Genomic DNA, 16416 nt, shown 5'->3' with positions numbered 1-16416 from the left:
ATTTGGCTGCACAGCAGCCGTATGAAGAGCCAGCCAGGTTTTGGTCATGGAACTATAAACTGCCCTTTGTAACTTATTATACAGTATTATCAAGTTTGTGTAGCATATAAGGCTATCTGTTATGATTATATATTTTGAATGAGTGCATAAGCCTTAATAGATATATAGCTGCCTCTCATAAGACCTGAGCTTTGGCAGCCAGAACACCATGTCCTCTCATATCGTGGTTGTTTTTGAAGAACAATAAAGGCTTTACAGTGTAGAGAGTAAAATGTGTGGGTAGCCTACATATTGATTCAAACAGTGCTTTACAAAGTCAAGATTCAGGTTTACAAGCATGTAAGAAAATCAGCAAACCTTTGCAGCCATTTTGTATCCTTTTTGAATGCTAGAAGTTTTGCAATTTCAGTTTCTCTGTGCATCTGACAGAAATCTGGTAATAATATAGATTTTGTAATTTCATCTTGGAAGGAGAAACTTAAATATACTAGAAAAATTAATAGGCTATAGCATTACATTTAATTATTTACTGTTGAAATAATACAATGTTGTAGGACCTAGAAATTGAAATAAACCTTGGAAATACCTTATACTGGTTTTTCAGATTCACTGTAGTGAAGATAAAATCAGAATGTATTTCTGTGACAAAAACCCCCAAATATAATGGACCAAAAAACATGACTACTTTTGTGCTCTCTGGTGTTGTAGAAAGGACCTCAGATCCCTTAGCAGTTAGCAATTATGCGAATGCAGTCCATGCCATTAGAACAATATAAACAAAGGAAGAAAGAGAAAATTCAGCAGTCACTGTCACCCCTTGTATGGAGATAAATGTGCAGGAAAGTAGCAATGCTTGAAAAGTATACTCGTTTGATTTGTTAGAGACTTTTTTGGTCAGGGCTTGTAGTTCTTTCAAAGAAACAGCACGTGTCTTTCTCAGGTATTTCTGGGTGCTCTGCTCTGTTGCTGAAGCTTTAACAGACTGACAACAATAAGCCCAGAGTGGATTCAAAATGCTGTTGTTTAAACATCCCCTACTCCCGTGCATATTGCTCATTCTGCATGCTGGAATTGGAATACAACTCTCCTTTTCTTGAAAAGTGTGTTCTTAACATAAACTAGATGCCTGCTTTTCTGATTTGGAACATCTAAACTCTCACTTCATGAACAGTCATGAGTCAAAAACTGAAGAATATTATTGGCACATTCTGAGTCATATTGCTATTTTAATAACTACACATTACACTTGCACAGATTCTCACAAGAGAATGAATTACCTTCAGACAAAAAAAGAAAAAGGAAAATAAAAAGAAAAAGAGGACAGAAAGAACCCCATGGTAGATGTTTTCCTAATCTTCTAACTCAAACATCATAAAAAATCTTTCTGAAAATGTATTTTTGATTACTAGTAGTCTTTCTATGGCCATTAAAATAAATGTGTCTAATGAATTTATAAAGGTTACGCAAAATTTCATTTGTCTGAATTTACAGTGCTTGGATACCAGGAAAGATCAAGGAATTCATATTGGTTATGTATAATGAGGCAATCAGGCTTTAATGAAAAGCAACAGTTATTAGATAATCAGTTCAGCCTGGTGACTATTGGTCTGTTATTGCAGGACAAGAATAATTAAGGGGCACTTAAGGTATGGAAAAAAAATGGCAGCCAGAAACTGATGTGCCTATAGGAGTCTCCAAACGACAGGCATTTAATAGCCCTTTATATGTTACTATAGCAACACACTTTGATAACTCATCTGCCCACACCACAGTAAAACAAGGGGCACAGGGCTCCTCAGAAAGTGCAATCTCCTTTAAGCAGATCTATAAGCATTGCAGATGAACAGAACTCTAAACATTCCTCCATGAATATTCATGAACTAAGTTGTTTTTTGTTGCCTGCCTAGTCAGCAGTCACAAAACACATGGTGTGTGTTGGCAGCATCTTGCCTAGGTAGAGGGCTATGGACTGAGGCAATGGCAGGAACCAGGACCTGTGAGGCTGACTGACATTTCCATCTGTAGCGAAGGCTGGTAATTAACAGGAAGGAGTGTGCCTGCAGCATTGCACCATCTGCTAGGGAAACGGCTCAATAAGAAAGGAGCTGGATATCATCTCAGTGGTGGCTCGATCTGGTTCCGACATGAGGCTGGGCATCTGTTAGCTGAGGAGATAGGCTATTAGGAAATTCGACTGGGAATGAACAACATGGAAAGAGCACTCTGACCTAGCCCATAAAAGCATCTCTTCAGAAATGGTGTCTTTTTATCTTACTTACACAAGTCTTCTGAAAATGGTTTGCTGAGGGACCATTATGGATCTGTTTGAAGTAACACAATGGTTTCAAAAATGCTGCTTAATTCCAACATGAAATTCTTGAAATCAGGATACAGCTGTCATCTTTTGACAATAGAGCTAATTTCAGAATGAGGATATGAGGTTAAATTCCTTCTTCTCTTGTTTGTTTTTTGGGGGCAGGAAAGCAAATTAACTTCTAACTATTGTACAGTTTAACTCTCAGAACACAGTAAATCTGGGATACTGGAATGGAAAACGTACAGAGATGAAAGCAGAAAACCTTGCCATGTTTTAAAAGCAGGACTGCGCAAAACACAACAGTCAGAAAGAACATCAATGTATGTTCTCAGTGTGTGTATATATATATATATACATTTGGAAATATATATATGTATATGAGTTTCATAAACTCTTTTCTCTGGTAGGAATTTAAGAAGTTTCTGGTTTGCAGAAAAAGACTGTCAGGATTGAGTTTTGTAATTCAGGGCACTGAAATAGGTTAGTTCTTTGTGCTGGGAGACTAACCTATGTATCCAGTTATGAATTTAAAATATTGTAAGTGTAGATAATATTATTGAAGGCTTCTAAAGCATAATTGACTATTTTTTTGGAAATGACAGCTTGATATTCCCCAAACCTCTGATAATGTACAGATTCACAAAAATTTGGGTAGATGTCTCTGTTTTCATCTACTAACATTCTCAAAGTTCTTTTGATGAAGAATGAACTTTCTACCCTTTTCCTCCTTTGCCCATCTGAGAGGAAGTGTGCCCATGTGTGCAGCAACACGCTGCTGACATCACTACTGGCTGCATTACATCAGTGCCTGTGGACACAAATCACCTTGGGGCTGTGTTTGTGCACCCATGAACAGCCACAGGCATCACTGTGTGCTTTATTTGCTGTTCATGGCAAGTGCAATACAGTGTTTTAAGGCAGCTCTCACTGACTGCAGGATAAAAAAACTGCAATTCCACTGCACTTGCAGACTCTGAAAGCCCGTACAAGTGCAGCAGCTTTGGCTTCTGTTTGCTTGGACTGTGGTAACTTGGTTGTATGTCAGAGTCAGGAGGGTGACTGTAGTCATCCACGTGATTTTTCCAGTCTTTGTCTACAGTCAGGGCACAGACTGGTAGCATTCCAGTCAGGGCACAGAGAGGTAGCATTCCAGTAGACAATTCTGGTCTTTCATGGGTCTGATGTGACTTCATGTTGAAATTAAGGAGGTTGTCTGCCTTTTAAATTCCCATGTTAAGTGCCATTCCCCTACAGAGCTCATAGGACGCACAAATAATTGCTGGGAAAATGAGATCACATCAAGAACTTAGGCAAATAAGCTGAATATCCAGTAGAGACAAACTAATTCTTGTTATGGGAGATTAGAACATGGAAAAGAAAGATAGTATGTCTCAGAAAATGACAGAGCTGTCTTCATAATTGTAGAGATGTATCTGACAAAACAGAAATAAATCTTAGTTACACAAATTTAATATTAATTTGTTGGCGTTTTTTTCTTTCTTTTTTTTTTTTTTTGTCTGTTTTTCTTTATAGATTTTAAACTCTTCTTTTTGCAAGAATAATTGTGCATTGTTTTCTGGAAACACTGATGAATATTTGGCTTTTCCCCATAATAGGAACCAACTTTTCCCCACAGAGCTAAGGCATTTCTACTTCAACTCCATTCCTTTCAAGGGGAAGCAGAAATACCTTAGAGTCTACTCTCCTAGGGACTCAGGAACCAGTTATGTGTAATGCAACTTAAAAAACAATTATTAGCACCCTATATACCTTGTTAAAGTGTGTTCTGTGAAAGTCTGGAAGGCCATGGTCTAGGTAGTGGATAGATACAGCCAGAACACGCTGGCTTTCTGCTACTGTTTCTGCCAATACCTTTGGCAGGGAGCTGTGCCAATTAGAGTGCTCATGAGTTACTCTACTCCTACAGAGATTTCTACTCACCAAACTCCAGGCAAAAATTCCCTTGAAGTAAAATCAACAGGCAATAGGAAGAACAAAAGTGAACTCAGGCTAATCAAGCAGAAATCACCACTGTCCTCAGCAATTGAAGGCTGAATTGAAGGCTGATCTACAAGCCAAATTTTTTTATTTGGGGTTTTTTTGTTTATTTGTTTGGGGGTTTTTTTGGTTTTGTATTTTTTGTTTACGTGTTTTGTTTTTTTCCTGTTGTTGTTGTTGTTTTTTGGGTTTTTTTTGGATTCCCAAATATCTATATCTGTTTTCTTGACAGCAGGTTCCTCACTATTCAGTCAAGGGCAATATGTCTGCAGTCAACAATTTTCCCTTTTATTATTTTCTTTGTGTGTGTGTGTGTGTGTGTGTGTGTGTGTGTGTGTGTGTGTATAACACTGTTCTTAAAGCTCTTTGCAGCTGGTTGTCATCTGAACGACTGCCAATAGCCTCTAAGAGCACTACCCCCTCCAGAACACATAATTTGGCTCCCTGAGATTATTTACTAGTGAAAGCTCTGCATGCACAGAGTCCGTTGGATACGACTCCAGAGGGAAGAACTGGGTGTGGCATTTTGGGGAATGAGCTAGTACAGAAGACAGAAATACTGTTTGGCAAGAGAGAAGATGTGTCCTGCTGTTGTCTGAAGCCACATGTGAAGGCAGGGTAGCCCAAAAAGGCCCAGAAAAACATGAATTTCTGATCAGCAGAGTCCTAAGGCAATGAATAGTTAAAATAAACACAGCATAACCTTTCAGGAAGAGGATTTTCTTAGAGGAGGTGGAACAGAGAGAACAGTGGTAGTGGAAAGGGATGGTGTCATTCCTTTTTACATCCACAGAAGAACTAATTAATTTTATTGGGGTTTCTTCTAGGTCTGAAATGCTTACCTTGCAGTGAAAATTATTTAAAATCTACAGCTATCATTGTTTAGTTTGATATTAATTGACAGTAAGTGGATTCAACCCCAGAAGATTTCAGCAAAGCACTAAGTAAGAATCCATTTGGGTATCATTGCTACGAGGCTGAGATTCAGCACTGAGCCATCAAGCCCACACACATGTTCACAGCATCCAGCCCCTATCAGCAAACATGGTGTCTGACTGTCCAGTGAGATGGACCCAAACCCTGTGGGTCCTGACATCCTCTTTAGTGCGAAGCTTGAAAGCATTCTTCGAGGGGAAGATTCAGAGGTAACTTTGGAAGACCAAAATGCCCATTTGCACTTCTCTGAACTGAAATAGGAGCCCTCTAAATACAGCAGCTGGTAGTGCGCTGAGTTAATACAATAGGTAAAAAAAAGTTATTATTCATTATTTAAATTGAATTTGCATGTGAAATCCTTTCAAATTTATCCAAGGGTGCTGAATCAAGAGGACCAATGAGAATTTTGTTACCTCATTATTTCTATTACATAAATATGTCATAGAAATCTGGGTCTCATCAGATGACACTTTTAACTCCAGCTATACTGCCTGAAAGGGTTAAACACCTCAACTTACCCCAGTACACAAGCTCTGTTTTCCTAAAAACTTTCAGAAAATAGTGAGTTTAACCCAAAGGAAGGGATGGGAGGACACTGGGCAGCACAGATTTGAGCTCCACATGAAGACTCATGGCAGGATGACAAACAGGTATGATTTCCCCAGGTTCCCACTGCACAGACAGGACGGGCACACATCCAAGACCAGGGGCTTTTCTTAAAACTCCCAAGACTGTATTCTTCTTAAGAAGACTAAAACCTTCTGAACTCCCTTTCCAGAAGCGTGCCCGCAGTTTGGCAGGGCGGCGTGGGCAGAGCTGTGCCGGAGGAGAGCGGCGGGGGCGCGGGGAGGCGGAGGCATGGCAGGATGCTGCGGCTCTGCCGTGCCTTGGCAGAGCTGCGTGGGGAGAGCTCGCACAGCACCTGCCCGCATGCTGGCTGGCTCCAGCCACTGTCATTAGCCATTCATTCCACAAGCATTAAAGTCAGCCATAAAATGATAAATTAAATTATAAAAAAAAAAAAAAAAAAAAAAAAAGGAAGAAACAAATCACAATGTAACAGAGCAGTGAGGGAAAAGGGATCGTATTGTGCAAAACTTTAAAATACTTTAACTTCAGTGCTGAAGTGCAGCCCCTGCAGATGCAGAGGAACAGTTTGTGTGCAAAAAGGCATTTAACTGTACAGAGAAGGTATCCATGTATGCACAGAGCTTCCAGCACTAAAGAGGATGAAAAGGGGAGGAAATAGAAGCTGAAGGTTTACTGTATAGTGAGGACAAAATGCTCAAAGGCCACTGCATTTGGAACATGTTGAAGTCAGTCTGATTCTCAATATACATAATGAAGGAGAGAGGGGGTTTTTGGGTTTGTTGTTTTTGTTTGGTTTTTTTTTTTTTTGCTTGCCTCAGTCATAGTACTAATTATTTAGTGGTCTTTCAAACCTTTTGTAATCTCAACTTGAGAAAGCACTGAAAGATATTAATTCTTAGCCATGTGTCTCATAAATGAAGGCCATTCTGCTATACTTAATGACAAGGCTGAGGCAGCAAGATGTCATTTGCTTTTTTCTCGGTTTTTAAATTGCTTTCTAAATGAACTACAGCTGTGAGGGCCAGGTGCTGTGATCCCTTTAGAAAGATCAGGAAATGATGAAATCCAAAATTTCAAAGTGTGATGGATGTCAGCTCCCGATTTGGTGTGTGTGTGAGGTCACCCCCATGCACCTGGTGCTATCTCCACAGCAGAATCACTTTATTGTGGAAAAAAAAAAAAAAAAAGATGCACATGTCGAGTGCAAGAGTAACAATATGAGATGCAGTTTATAATTATCCCTTTGTTTTCTCCTCATCGAGATGGAAATGACGGATATACAGTGTGTGTGTTTCTTGTTCTAGGTGCTGCAGAGTATATTAAAACAAGTTTTGAGTAAAATAACCAACATGGCTGGATGGTGAGATGAGCAGTCACCACATGGGAAATGCTATGTTAGAAAAATAAGAGCTCACTGACTAGCTTTACTCAATTAGAAATTATAGCTGCAAGGTCAAGAACTCTATTAGCTAAATTTCATTTTATAGAATATGGGCTTAGGAGGTGACTGAGGTGCACTATAGAAAACAATGCCTTTGTTGCAGCTACTCCAGGCTTTTTATCTGACTTTACAATAATTAAAGAAGATTGGTTGAAACCTTTTAAAGTACACTGTTGAAATACTATTACTGTCTTAATTGAAGAGAAAACTTAATCTTAGAAAATCAGCCCCAGCTAGAGGGATGTTCTGTCAGGAAAGTGCACACAAAGCATGGACACCAAAAGCCGGAGTCCTGCTCTCTGATACCCTCATTTGACAAGTCGCTGTGTTGCAGTAGCCACTGCAGATTCTGGGGTATTTGCAGACACTGCCAAATCCTTCTCCCATTGTCCTTCTTTTTGTGCATTGGCCAAATTTCTCCTCTGAACCAGCACAAAGATTTATTCACACTGGCAATGCACCAAAACGATGCACTCCGCAATGCACGAGATGTGTCAAATTCAGCCTCTGAACTGTGCAACTCCAACACAAATTAAAGCATTCAGAGGCTGTATTCTCCCTTCTGTAATGACATGACATCTTCTGCTCAGTTTTAGTAGCAGAGAATTAAAAAATAAAATAGCTCTATCCCAAGTTTTCCAGGGATGGGGATGCTTTTGTTGCAGATTAATCCTTCCAAAAATGCACTTACACATTAAACACATCTAATTGCTGGACTCTATTAGAAGCTCATCTTCCATTCTCAAAACTCCTGCATTGTCAAGCTGGAGTACAGATTTTTCAGGAGCAGGATTTTGACTTCCAGATGCATTGTCATTCTTAGGTAAAGCACAGTCAAAGCAACATGCAGTAATGTGAAGGAAAAATTAAATTACTGAGTGTAAATGAAAACTTCAAAGCAGGGTCACCAGATCTTTGAAATGAATGATGAGGATATTTTCTTCACAAAATGCTGTATTTATTACCTGTGGTGAAAATCCTTGGTTTGTTAGGAACTTTTCTATGTTGATTACAGTAATATCACAGCATGTCAAAATTTTTCTGCAAAACTCCAACTCAGTTAAACAGTTTTAGGATTCTTCTAATAGGCCTAAATGAAGTTCATGTAGTTGCTTCTTTTCTGCATTTTTTAAGCATCTACATCAGAAATCAAAATTGCACTTGTTGAAAAAGCCAAACACTCTCTTTTTGCCTGACCTCACCAGTTTTTATGGTGCCATATTGAGTGATTGTCAAAAGAATTTCACATCACTTATTTCACATCAAAGATTTCAAGGAATCTATTTCTGTGAACAAAGAAGTACAAGGAGGTCTTCAGACTGAAAGACAGACAAGGGATTGTTCCTAAGTAAGAACCAGTGAGTTATGGATACAAAGATCAGAATTCCTGATATGGAGGTTATAAATTTATGATTTTTTTTTAATTCAAAAAGTTTTAGACTCAGGCTAGCTTCAAGACCTTCAGATTTTCAAAGAGATCATTTGGCCACTGAGATGGATGACAGGCCTTGGTCTCTGATGCCTGCTCAGTTTGGGATGAAATTTTCCTTAATAATTTTGTTGGTGTTGGGATCAGATATACAAAGAATACATGAGGCCGTGTGTCAGAGCAGTTCAACTATGCCCCACTGAGCTGATGTTTTCAGGCATTTGGTTCCAGGAAAAAGGGTCCTTACTTCAATTCAAAGAAGACACCATTGTCTCATTTCATGGCAAAGCACACTTTTAAAAGACAATAGTGCTATGTATAGGAATGCCCGAACAAGGCATGAGTTGATTTAAGAATGCTCATAAATAAGTGAGGAAAATATTAAAAATTTCAAGCATATGTCCTCTAAAATTTTCACAGTACATTTTGTGAAGAGCACCCTGTAACCATGAGCTGTAACTCCTTGCTAGTGCAGAGGGCATTATTAAGTGTTGGCAGGTTCTGGGCTGCTACCCACTAGATTCTGGTCTTTATAAAGTGTTTTGAAAGGAAAGAGAAAGACAAGCAGAAACAGGCACTAAACAAAACCCCCAGACTGAGATGCTTCTGGGTTATGGGGCTGTCAGTGTTACAAAGCTCATTGCTCTAAAGATCAGTTTTGGAGATGCTTTTTTATCTGTATCAAAGTCTGTATCAAAACTCCAGATTGAGATTTCATGTGTTGGAAGTCCAGATCCAAAGTCTGTGGTTTGAACCTATTTCTAGTTTTCTGTTGCTTCAGTTTCCAGGAGACATTGGGAGAAAATAAACTCAGAGATACCTTGTGTAACGATAAATTAATTAAAATTTTTAAAAAGGAAGGAGAAACTAGAACTTCAGTCTGATCAGAGCAAATCAATTGTTAACCCCTGGGGAATGACTAATTTTTCTGACACAGCTGCAACAAAGCAGCTTTATGCATCTCTTGCTTCTATTATTTAATAGCGTTATTGTAGTTAAAATGAAGGCATTTTTATTGGTAAAAATTTATTTTAAATTCCCTGTATTAAAGAATTTGAGCTATTTACTTCTTTGTTAAAATATTTTTTGTCATATTCCATTATAATACAGCTTGATGTAGAGGAGAGAAGATCTTTTGTAGACAGGTTTGAATATATGGTTCCACAGATCAGCTATTTGTTAATTTTATGCAGGCTGTCTCCAGTTTCTGCATCTCACAGTTTGGGCACAACAGGAGGTGACACTGTTAACTGTTACTCTTTTCACTTACTTTTTTTCCCCTAGCTGAACATAAACATATCATTACACAGTTACACTACACTATATTTAGAGTTGATTTTTAACTATCTATTAGATAAAAAGATTTGAGCTCAGCTAAAATACCTGGAATGAACTAGGAAGGTCTAGCAGAAAGGCACTACCCACAGGAATTCTGGTGCAAGTAAGGTATTTTAGTCAACCCATCTATTTCATTTCACTCCTAAGACTTCTCTGATGTGACTGGAAAAACTGGTGCTGGGTCACTGCTGAGGGCTCCCTACATGGCAAAGGAACTGAGCCATCAAGAGTTCCTGAGTTAACCACTCAAGTTCCTGAGTCCTTTTTTTCTCCCTGATGGGAGAAAATGAACTAGGTCTAACTTGTAAAATCTGTGAATGCTTTCTAAGTCTGACTTGGCATCCTGGGAGAATCAGAAGGGCATCTGGGTCCGCTTCTTGCATTCTCCTTTCCAATATCTGGCTCCTTGCAGAGAAAATACATGTCTCAGACCAGCAGAGAAGCTTTAGCTATTCCAGCAGATCCCCCAGTTGGGATATTCATGGGATAAGACTCAAGTGCATGCTTTGGAGCACACTGGTTCCACTGCAAAATGCAAAATTTCCTGCAAATGTGTCTAAATATAATAATTAAAATTTTGGTGAGATTAAGTTATTGCTACTTTAACCCTGACTTACCAGATATCATGTCCCACAGAACAGGGTGCTCTGAACACCAAGATTTCCTCACAGCATCAGTATGGGCTGGCATGATGGAAAGAGGAATAAGGAAGATATGTTCATCCACCCCCCATTTGACATATAAGTTAAAGAATTCACCTTGAAAGTGAATTTTTTCTCTCATTTCATTCGAATATGATCTGAAACACAGATTCAATTGTCAGTCATCAGCATCTGAGCTGCATGTTTGTGAACCAGACTGGCCTATTCTTCACATGGATCTCTACCTCTGTGTCCTGAAGGAATTTCTTTGCTTTTTAAAATTATAGGATACACTGAAGTTGACACCTGAACCCTCCCGTGTACCAATTCAGTGCTGTAACTTCTGGTATAAAATCTGTTCTGCTTGTTTTATTTACTTTTTTTTTTTTTTCATGAGAAAGAGATGTATATGGTAAGTCACCTAGCTCTGGATGGCTGAAAGTGTGAAAATATAATCTATGTGTTCAAACAGCTCTCTATGCTTTTCCACATTTGCATGGAATATTTACATGCACCACTTAAAAATGTAGCACTTGCCAGCAGTTCCCATATCTCTGTGAACATGGTACCTTTCCTCTGTATTGTGAATGATAATATTACACTCATTATCATTGTGTGATAGCTGGTAAGTGACTGGTTATTCAATGACTTATCTTTGACTGCAATTCCCTGTTTATCCCTAGGGAAAGGAAACCAACTTTTCAATATACTTAGTAAATTTATTTTCTTGGTGGCTTGTTTCTTAGAGTGCAGAGGTTTTCTACATAAAACCTGAAAGCTATAAATAACTAAATGGATGAAAGTAATCTCTAAAGTAATTGCATTAATTCAAATGAGGTCAGTTGAAGCATTAATTGGACTCTGTGATGCTTCAGTGATATATCAGACTAGTTCAAAAGGCGAGCCAAACACCCAAGATTGAATATCTTTCTCTGGGAAACAGAGACTAAATGGGAAAACACCTATCCTGATGGTAGCTCTTCTTCATATATATCTGTGTTGTTACATACTGTTTTCTGCATATATGGTCTTAAATACTGCATGGAAAGGAAGTGCTACAAACACTGCCTGTCTTAAACATCTGTGCTCCACTCAAAGTATCTGAGCATCCTTACACTGATCCTTAAACACCCTGAGCCAAAAAACCAAAAGAGAAATGCAGACATTTCCTTCTTATGCACAGATAACATGGTGCCTATTTTTAGGAATGAGGTTAAGAGTGGTTCCACTTGTGAAAGTGAACATCCAATTTCAAGTCATTACTTGCATTTTAATTTCCATGTTCAGTACTGCTCCACCAGTGTACAGCCTTATATGAGTTGTGCTGTCCCCATTCTAACATGATAATCAATAAGATATAGCTTTGAACTGCATCTGTGTTATGGCATTGGTTTGTTTGTTCTTTAAGGCAGAGCTCTTCCATTATTTGAGTCATGGTCTACAAATGAAGGATTGTGTGCTGTGTGCAGGGGCAAGTCCTTGTACTGAAAGACAAGCTCTTGATGCAAAAACATCATCAAACCATGACTGATCTTTTTGTTGGAAAAGAAAAGGATGGCTGGATGCATGGCTGACTGGCTAGCTGAGTAAGAAATGAACACATTACTGATTTTCTCATACTATACTGAACATGAAATTGAAGAAGATCTGCTCACAGGTCTTCTGGTCTTCTAGACCATTTTTCTTCTTATTTTCTTCTATTGAATCATAGCAATGGGAAACTCTTAAAAGAAAGAAAATCAATATATGCGTCAGATTTAGCTGTCTTCAAGGATGAACATGCAAGTGAAGAGATACTAAACCATGAGGTCTGATTCCACCCTAGTAAAGGCTCTTCACTGCCACCCTGAGAGGAGACATGTTTGACCTGTTTGATGTGTAAACTCTACACCAAAGAGCTAGTTGGTTCCCAATTGTAGTGAGGGTGTTAGACAGTGAAATGCAGATACAAACTTAAAACCGTCAGATTTTCAGTATAATAGTTGCAGGTCCAGTGGGTAGTAAATTCCAGCAGGCAGGGTAATATTTCTGGTCAATTTTTTATTCATTACTAGGGGAAATCCACAAACTTTTAAAATACTAATAATTGTACCTTGGATGTTGGCATATCATGTTCAAGCAAAGACATCCTCAGGGAACTTACATCTGATTTGTAGAACTCTTTTGCATGATCAGAAAGTTTGGTAAGAAAGATAAAATGTTTCATTTTGGCACAGAAACATTGCTAAGCAGAGTATGGGAGGTATATCCTGCTGTACATTGGCATAAAAGCTGCTATCCTGCAGGGCTGCATCATATCTCCCTATGAACAGATATAGTAGGATCCATAGATGTAGAAATAATTGAGGTATGACTTCTGTTTTTGAGCCTGGATTTTTTTAAACATCTCACATGTTTTGGAAGTAAAAAAGAACCTAGCAGAGGTGGAGAATTTAAGATTTATCAGCTCGGGTCTCAAATATAAGCAAGTAATTTTAGCCATCCTGAATAACTTATTATCAACAGGAGTTCTATTGTTTCCCATCAAAAATTTTGGAAGAACCACCTCTAGGAATTTTCAAGAATCCTTTATGCCTTTTGTGTGCTGAAGCAACTGTAAAACACCACATGCATTGCAGTTTTGCTACAGCAATTATTTGCCCTAAACCCACACCTTCCATAACATTGCTGTTATTGCTACCTCATGACCAGGTATTGAAGGTTCAGTGTATACCCATGAAATACAATGTGAAATAACAAGCAGAATTCAGTATTAAAAAAAATTATGACAGATACCATAACAGAGACACTGTGTTGCAGGGCAAATGAAAATGTTATGGCAATGCATAATTCATCATTCCACTACCTTCCTCTTAAACTATTATGCTACTATGGAAAAACAAACAAACAAACAAACAAAAAACCACACTAGCTAAAATAGTCCAAGATACTATAGACATTATTGTAGTTGCCATGGTGTGTGTACACTGCTGAAACTTCATGTTCAGTGATTGCCCTCTTTATAGCAGAGATTTTAAATGGAATTAGGTATGGAATAAAAAATAATCTAAGAACAATTTAGCCACTCAGGCAGGGCTAGAAATCTCCTGTTTCAGGCTGCAGTGGGAGATAACTTGCCACAACATGAGCTGACTGGAAGTCTGCAAAGTCTCTGCTTCAGTAACTCCTGGAAGAGACAAAAGCTGTGTGCAAATTCAGAGGGGAGCACAAACTAGGCAAAAGGGAGGGGAGGAGAGCACAAAAAGGCATTTGCCAGCAGGAGCAGACTGGAATTGAACAGGGGATTGTTTTCTTCCCACTGGTCAAAAAGAACTCTTGCAATTTGTGTTAGGTGCTTTAAAACCCAGCTACTGTCTACTGTCTGTAGAGGAGGGAAGAAGAGCAGAACTCAGGTGGAGGAGGACCAGCAGTCCTTGTATGCATTTAAGCTGACTACAGAGCTCTGAAACAATGAAATATATATCAATACAAACACTCAAATCACTGTGTGCTGCTGTGGGACATGCATGTCAGGACTGTTTTCATGGGTTTTTCACCAAAGAAGAGCTCATATGAGGCATTTGATGCTTAAACAAACATCCAGAAAACTGAAGTGCAGTATTTTATTAAACAAACAAGCAGACAGCTCAATCCAAAAGCCACGCTGCATTCTGCTGACCCTGAAGGAAAGACAGAGTAGTACTTCCCCAAAATGCAAGCTTTACCTACTAGTACCTTACAGGACACAGCAGAGGCAGGAATGAGATGAAAAGAAAAAACTCTTCAGGCAGAAACAGAATTATTCTAGGATGCAGCTGAGACTGCGATGTGCTTACGGGCTGTCCCAACCCCCAGCCTGAGAATACCATGCAGGTATGTGCATATGTACCCATGTACCCTGTATGTGAAATCTTTACTTCTAAACTGCCACAACAGCTCTCCCATTTTTACAAAACATCTAAAATCTGCCCAGTGTTTGGAGCTCAAACTCTTTGCATTAGGAAATGGCAAAACCAAACTCATGCCAATGAAGATAGTGGGTACCTGAGCACAGGGAGAACTCAGAGTTGGGGACAGGAGAGAAAGATAGAGTATGACAATTTCTTTATTTACCATTTTATATGGTACTTACTTCAAGTAGCTTCACTTGCTATGAATATATAAGAAAATTGCTGAACTAAAAGCTGATTGTTACCACAATGACAGAAATGAAATGGTCCCAAAACCAAAAAAAGGGCAGGTTTGCAATCTTAAAGATGGTTTCTTTTATGGCACTGTAGGCTAATTGTGCTTTTTATAGTACTCTTCTGCAAGTTTTAGTAGATCTGTAACTCTGATAATAACTTGTCAATTCAATGTGTATTGAGAAATATATATGTTGCAACTTTATATATATATAAAAATATATTTTTGTATATATAATAAAAATAGTATTTTTCATTTTCTACTCTTTTTTTCTTGACCTGATTACATTAATTTCCAAATGGTTTAATTTTTTTTTTAGGTTATAAAAATTCAGAGGAATATACCAATTTAAAATCTGGAAGATGAAATTCATTTATCATTATAGAAAATAGCAATCGACTCAACTGAACAAAAATAACTCCGGCAGTTAGCTCCCACCAGCTTGCACACTCTGCTGATATATTCCGTTTACTACTTTATATCCATCTGCCAAACCCACCTGGGTTTCAGATGGGACATATTCTAGCTCTGTTAATGATAAGCTTCACTCTATTCCCTATGTCATCCCCTCAACACTTTCTAAAAAAAAAAAAAGACAAAAATTATACAGTGCATATTGTGCCATGTGTATTGATCTAAATGTTACATTAAGTGAAGGGCATATTAAGGAATATGCCAAGAGTGTTTCCTTCTTGTTATGACCCCCACAATGAGTCGGGCAGAAGTCATATTATCTACAGTTAAAAGCCAAAAATAGGAGGGCTCTGGGTAAAGCAGAGTCATGTTTGGTTTTATGAGATACCTTTTACAATGAGATTATCTCTAAGCACTAACAGAAATACTGCAAATGCTACTATTTCAATGGCTTAGTTAGGAATATATAAGGCCTGCTGGAATTGGAAATAACAATTACCAGTTTGACAGCCTCCTTTATGGGGTTTACAGGGAGCTTCATGTCAGTACAGAGGCCACAGAGAGACAGTGACATCCTACAGCGTGAAGGATTGTTTTGTCCTCATCTTTCTTAAAGGCCCTAACGATCCAGGAGCCTATACCCAAACAGGGGACATTACTGCACACCCCAGAGAGGTATCCTGATGAGCAGAGCACACCATCAGTATTTGTCAGGGGGTGGGTAGGTGAGAATGCATCCTTACTGCTCTGGGGAAAAAAAATCTCTATAGTCTTCCTCCTCTCTGTGGCATGTTGCATCTCCAGTCTTTTTCCAGGAAACAGAACCTGATGAGCTATTGATTGTGAGCCAGTCACAATCTACAGCAGAATGAAGATAACCAGCTGGTGATATTACCTTAAGGACACAGGCAAATTGGCAAGGAACTAAGGAGCTCCTTGGTCAATGCTACAGAAACGCAGGCAGTAAGGCATTGCTTTGTTTAAAAGAAACCCTGCTCAGTGTGGTGAAAAGACCTTCTGACATTTCTGAGCTCTTCAGCACAAGGGCTGGACACAGGAAAACCATGTCCCCTAAACACTCTAGCACTGCCCAGGAGACAATGAGTCACTCTAATCTCAGCAGGGTGATACAATTGGTGGTTTAACT

This window comes from Haemorhous mexicanus, chromosome 3, assembly GCF_027477595.1.
Source record: "Haemorhous mexicanus isolate bHaeMex1 chromosome 3, bHaeMex1.pri, whole genome shotgun sequence".
NCBI lineage: Eukaryota > Metazoa > Chordata > Aves > Passeriformes > Fringillidae > Haemorhous > Haemorhous mexicanus.
Note: the sequence above shows the minus strand (reverse complement) of the source record.